Consider the following 6000-nt stretch of genomic DNA (forward strand, 5'->3'; position numbering starts at 1 on the left):
ATTAATTAATTAATTTAAAAAAAAAGAATAGGCTGGGGAATTGGCATTTGTGACCAGCTGGAAGTCTCAGTGTGGTCTGAGTGGGTAAGTCAATTGGAGGAGTGGACCAGCCATGTACCAGACACCACCCGTTCACTTCCCCACCACCCATTGTGTCCTGTTGGAAAGAGCACAGCTGCTACCCTCCATCATTTGGATGAGCTACGTTTCTTGACACCTCTAGGGGTGCAGGGCACCCTTGCCAGTGTCCCTGGGCTGGAAGCTGTCTTGATGCCTGCTGGAGGCTGGGGTGTTGCTCTTGTGTAGAGTGGACCCCTCCATAGAAGCTAGGGCTATGTGAGTGAGTGGGGTTGGGGACCGACATCTACCAGTTGAGACAGGCCAGGGGCACCTGTGAAGAGTGGAAGGCGATGCACAGTCACAAGGAGAGGGCAAATGGAGAGGCAATCCTTGGGACTAATCACCTCAGAGACTCTTTGGCTAAAGGGCTAGGCATGGGCACGCATTGAAAAATGATCCAGATGTTGTCCCTGCCTCAGGCTGCCTCCCTTGTTTTCTGAGCTATTGGGACACTAGAAGGTGGGTGTCCTGCAGCTATGACTGCTGGTCTTCATTGCCACCAGGTTGTCCAGGACAGAGGATTGGCCTGCATTATCTACCCAGGTGTAAACTGGGGCACTGTAGGACTTAATTCACTTGCTTTCCATTTCTTAGAGATCAGTGTCCTTCATGACCTGATGTCCAATAAATTGAAAGTTTTTTCTTATTTGGATTTTTAGGTATATCAGGTATGAGTTCCATTCCTCTCATTCCACTGTGGCCAGAAGCAGAAGTTCTATAATCCAAATTTAAAGTCTAAATTATCAAGGCATGACAAATGTCCTCGAATTTCAGTCTTATTCACATTATAACTAGTATTGAAAGGCTATGGGGCACATTTATGTTAATACAGACATACATTCGACTAGGAGAATATACAGCAAAATGTCAGCAATGTATTTCTCTACTGTTGTTCAGTTGCTCAGTCGTGTCCAACTCTTTGCAACCCCATGGACTGCAGCACAGCAGGCTTCCCTGTCCTTCAGTATCTCCCGGAGTTTCCTCAGACTCATGTCCATTGAGTCAGTGATGCCATCCAACCATCTTAACTTCCTTCATCCCCTTCTCCTCCTGCCCTCAATCTTTCCCAGCATCAGAGACTTTTCTAATGAGCTGGCTGTTTGCATCAAATGGCCAAAGTATTGGAGCTTCAGTATTAGCATCAGTCCTTCCAATGAATATTCAGGGTTGATTTCCTTTAGGATTGACTGGTTTGATCTCCTTGCAGTCCAAGGGACTCTCAAGAGTCTTCTCCAACTCCACAATTCAAAAGCATCAGTTCTTCGGTGCTCAGCCTTCTTTGTGGTCCAACTCTCACATCAGCACATGACTACTGGAAAGACCATAGCTTTGACTATGTGGACATTTGTCAGCAAAGTTGATGTCTCAGCTTTTTAATACCCTGTCTAGTTTTGTCATAGCTTTCCTTCCAGGAGCAAGCGTCTTTTAATTTCATGGCTTCAGTCACTGTCTGCAGTGATTTTGGAGCCCAAGAAAATAAAATCTGTCACTGCTTCCACTTTTTCCCCTTCTATTTGCCATGAAGTGATGGGACCGAATGCCATTATCCTAGTGTTTTGAATGTTCAGTTTTAAACCGGCTTTTTCACTCTCCTCTTTAACCCTCAGCAAGAGGCTCTTTAGTTTCTCTACTAGTGGAAATATAAGTGATTTCTATATTTTCTTATTCATGGTTTTAAAATTTTCCAACATTTTGGAAATATATATGAATTACCTTTATAACTATAAATATTTTAAATCTGATTTTGACTGCCAAAAATAAATACATATCCTTTAGATGGTTTGTTTGCAAAAAAATTGATCAACCTCTTGCTGAATTCTACCCAGCCTCTGGCTTGCCTACTGCTTGTTTGACTAGAAAGAAAAAGAAATGCAATCCAATTAGTAAGCTATGTGTAGCCATCCAACTTCCCTCACATTTTCAAAGACAGTGCTGCATAGATAAGAATCCATCTCCTTTTTAAAGCCTTCTCTCCAGAAAAAGTATTAACTTGTATTTCAAAAAGTAAAATTACATTTACATCTAAATCATATTCTCCATGATATGATTGGATCCAATATTTATACAAAGGAGAGTATATGGGCAATTTGAGGAGAAGGAATTATAATTATCACATTCATTACTATGAATGTTGTTTATGTGTCTCTTGTCAGAGCTCATAATAAATAAATCATGCTATTTTTAAATGATATTCTTCAGTCATTACTGCATTAATTCCAACTTGTGCCTGAAAATGCACTTTTTATTTTCTTATGACTGATGCAACATTTTCATTAGAACACTTACCATTTTCTTTCATAGACTATTATCAACACACAGTCATGATTATCTTTCACCAAGTAAATATCATGTAAAAAGTGTTGTAATTGATAATTTTGATAATTTTCTCTACTGAAGGTTTTATGCTCTGTTGTTGGCTATATTTCACATACTCATTTTCTGCACTCAACTATTTCACTATTTTCATGGTTTCATTCACACACTGACCTAACAAAGCCATTAATGATTATTGATATGATTCAAAATTATTTGTGTGCCTTGTGCTGTGCTGTGCTTAGTCGCTCAGTCATGTCCAACTCTTTGCAACCCCATGGACTCTAGCCCACCAGGTTCCTCCATCCATGGGGATTCTCCAGCTAAGAATATTGGAGTGGGTTGCCGTGCTGTCCTCCAGGGCATCTTCCCAATCCAAGGATCGAACCTGGGTCTCCCACATTGTGGGTGGGTTCTTTACCTTCTGAACCACCTGGGAAGCCCAAGAATACTGGAGTGGGTAGCCTATCTTTCTCCCAGGGATCTTCCTGACCCAGGAATCAAATCGGGATCTCCTGCATTGCAGGCAGATTCTTTACCATTTGAGCTACCAGGGAAGCCCATTTGTGCGCCTTAGGATATTCTAACCACTGTGTTGCTTATTGCTTGTTCTTACTTTTCTTTCTCTCTTCCCTTTGTTCCTTCCTTTTGTTCTTTTTTTTTGTAAAGTACAACTACATAGCCTCTTTCCTTATGTGAACATTTTCTTTGTATTGGACCATAGCCTACTTTCTGAAATTAATCAGCCCCTGAATTTTACCAAATCATTTTGATCCAAATGTGTTTCTATGGGTTTTTAGCTGTAAAATATATACATATGATTTATTTCTTTGCAACTGGATATTTTCTAATACTTTCATTTTTTTATTTTTAAAATGTAGGTTTCACATTCTCCAAAAAAAGGATACATGTGAAAATATACTTCAATTTAAAGAATAATAAAGGTGCAAGTGAATTAATAAGCACCAGTGACTTTTCCAATACCATTTTTTTTTTACCAATGTCATTTAATAAGTTAGCTAGCATTTTCCTCTTGGAAAATTAAAACTGTTCCTAATTTTCCCACGTCATCACCTTGTTTCCTTTATATGCATTTGCTCTATATCTAAATCATTTAATCACTATTGTACACTTTTAAACATAACAAAGTACTACTGTAAGACATTCTTCTTACAGTAGTAAGAAGAGTATGATTTTATATAACCTGTATCTGATTTTAAGTAACCTGTCATTTTTGCCCTTTCTGCAAACTCCTGTGTTCTATGCACAGTTTCATATAATTTAAACTATGTCTGCAATGGACTGAATATTTATGTCTTCTCCAAATGCTTATATGTTTGGAGGTGAAGTCTTTGGGAGGTAATTAGGTCATGAAGGTGGAGCCCTAATAAATGGGTGCCTATAGAAGAGGCCAGAGAGTTAGCTAGTTCTCTTTCTTCCATGTAAGGCTCAGTCAGTTCAGTTCAGTCACTCAGTCGTGTCTGACTCTTTGTGACTCCATGGACTGCAGCATGCCAGGCCTCCCTGTTCATCACCAATTCCCAGAGCCTACTCAAACTCATGTCCATCACATCGGTGATGCCATCCAACCACCTCATCCTCTGTTGTCCCCTTCTCCTTCTGCTTTCAATCTTTCCCAGCATCAGGGTCTTTTCCAGTGAGTCAGTTCTTTGCATCAGGCTACCAAAGTATTGGAGTTTCAGCTTCAGCATCCGTCCTTCCAATGAATATTCAGAACTGATTTCCTCTAGGATGGACTGGTTGGATCTCCTTGCAGCCCAAGGGACTCTCAAGAGTCTTCTCTAACACCACAGTTCAAATAAGGATACTGAGAAGTTAACAGTCTGCAACCTGGAAGAGGGCTTTCATCAGAACCCAACCATGCTGACACCATGATCTCATCCTTCTAGCCTTCAGAACTAATAGACATAAAGTTCTGTTGTTGATAAGTCACTCCATTTATGGTATCTTCTTATAGGAGCCTAAGCTGATGAAGACAGTGTTCAAAGCCATTGTTTTATAACAGTCTTTTTAAAAAAAGTTCTTAGATATTTCAGCTCCCTTGTTTTGTTCCATTGATGCTATTTATTATTTTTCTAATTTCAATTTCATTGATTTCTGCTTGTATCTATATTATTAGTGATATTATCATTCTTCTTGCTTTGGTTTTAATTTACTTTTATAATTTCTTACATTAGGAGCAGATATTATCAAATTGAGTCTTTTCTTCCTTTCTAATATAAGCATTTAATGACATAAATTTCCCACTTAGTACTTCTTTAGCTAAGTCCCCAAAATTGTGATATGGTGTATTTACATTTTCATTCAGTTCAAAATATTTTCCAGTTTCCTTCAATAATTTCTTTTGATCCATGGTTTACTAATTGTATTGTTTAATTTCCAAATATCTGGGGATCTTGATGATATAAAATAAAATAAATGTCGAGGCCTTAAATGCTACAGTGAGGAGTTTCTACATAATGTGCTGACCAATGGGAAACCATTAATGATTTTTGAAAGGTGTGCTGATATGATCAGAGCTATGCTTGAGGAAAGACAATCTTGAAGGATAGAATGGATTGGAGGCAGGAAGTAGGGAGGTAGCTAAGGGTCAGCTACTCATTCTCACCAACTATGCCATATCATGCTGTTACATGTATTGAATTTCTCTCTGCTCCTGAAAGATCATTTCTCTAAGTATTCAAGTCACTTTGAATTTAAATGCCAATTTAAATGTACTAACAAATTCACTAGTTAGTCATCTAATTAGCACATACTTTAACTATCTACATGAATGACTGATTTAACCATTACCATGGCCAAGTCAGTTAAATTGCTCATTTTGGGCTAAAATTGTTGTTAGTGGAGTAGATATTTGCATTTAATATATGCATTTCAAACTATAAGTAATTGCTACTTGGAACCTAAAACGTAATTATCATGAGACATAATTAGTATTAAATCAGAATCTTATAAATCTCTGCCTAATTATCTGAATCATATATCTAGATGTCTGGTTGCTATATATTTTTATAAGGTCTCATGATCTTTTAAACCAAAGCATTTAGTTTAACAAATCTCTTGGAACTTACCAATTCTGTGAAAGTGGAACAATTGTCACCCAGCATGTGTGACTTACAAGGTAAACAAGATGAAGTTGGGCTGAGCTCATAAAACAGCATGTGTATCCCTGACCTGGGGAGAGTGGCACCTGGTTGGTGGTGCCTGTCTCATATTAACCAGGAACAAAACAACTCCTTGTTTATCCCAACTTGGCTTTTTGCTTGTGCCCATGCTTGGCTCATGCCCTGGACACATGGGAAAAGAAAGGATTTCATTCTATTCAGTGAAGATGCTGCAATTTTAAAGATTTTTATTTTTTCAATAGTTAAATGTTACAACATCTGTATTATGAAGTCAGGAAGTTGGAATAATTTCTTGAAGATATATAAGGAAATAGGAATAATTGCTTGCCATGAATAGGAGAAGGACAAAGCACTTGAAGTCATGCCTTGAAGTTAAAAGAGTCTGGTTGGCCTTTCACTTTGCCCTACTTGGCTGTTCACA

At 38.3% G+C, this 6000-nt stretch overlaps 1 non-coding gene across 1 annotated transcript; it reads left to right on the top strand.

The window, feature by feature from the left end:
- Positions 1 to 5618: 5618 nt before the first annotated feature.
- LOC133243606 (small nucleolar RNA SNORA48) lies at positions 5619 to 5753 on the top strand. Its single transcript, XR_009735157.1, has one exon. It is a non-coding gene; the product is annotated as a small nucleolar RNA SNORA48 (small nucleolar RNA).
- Positions 5754 to 6000: the final 247 nt, after the last annotated feature.

This window comes from Bos javanicus, chromosome X (assembly GCF_032452875.1).
Source record: "Bos javanicus breed banteng chromosome X, ARS-OSU_banteng_1.0, whole genome shotgun sequence".
NCBI classification, from domain to species: domain Eukaryota; kingdom Metazoa; phylum Chordata; class Mammalia; order Artiodactyla; family Bovidae; genus Bos; species Bos javanicus.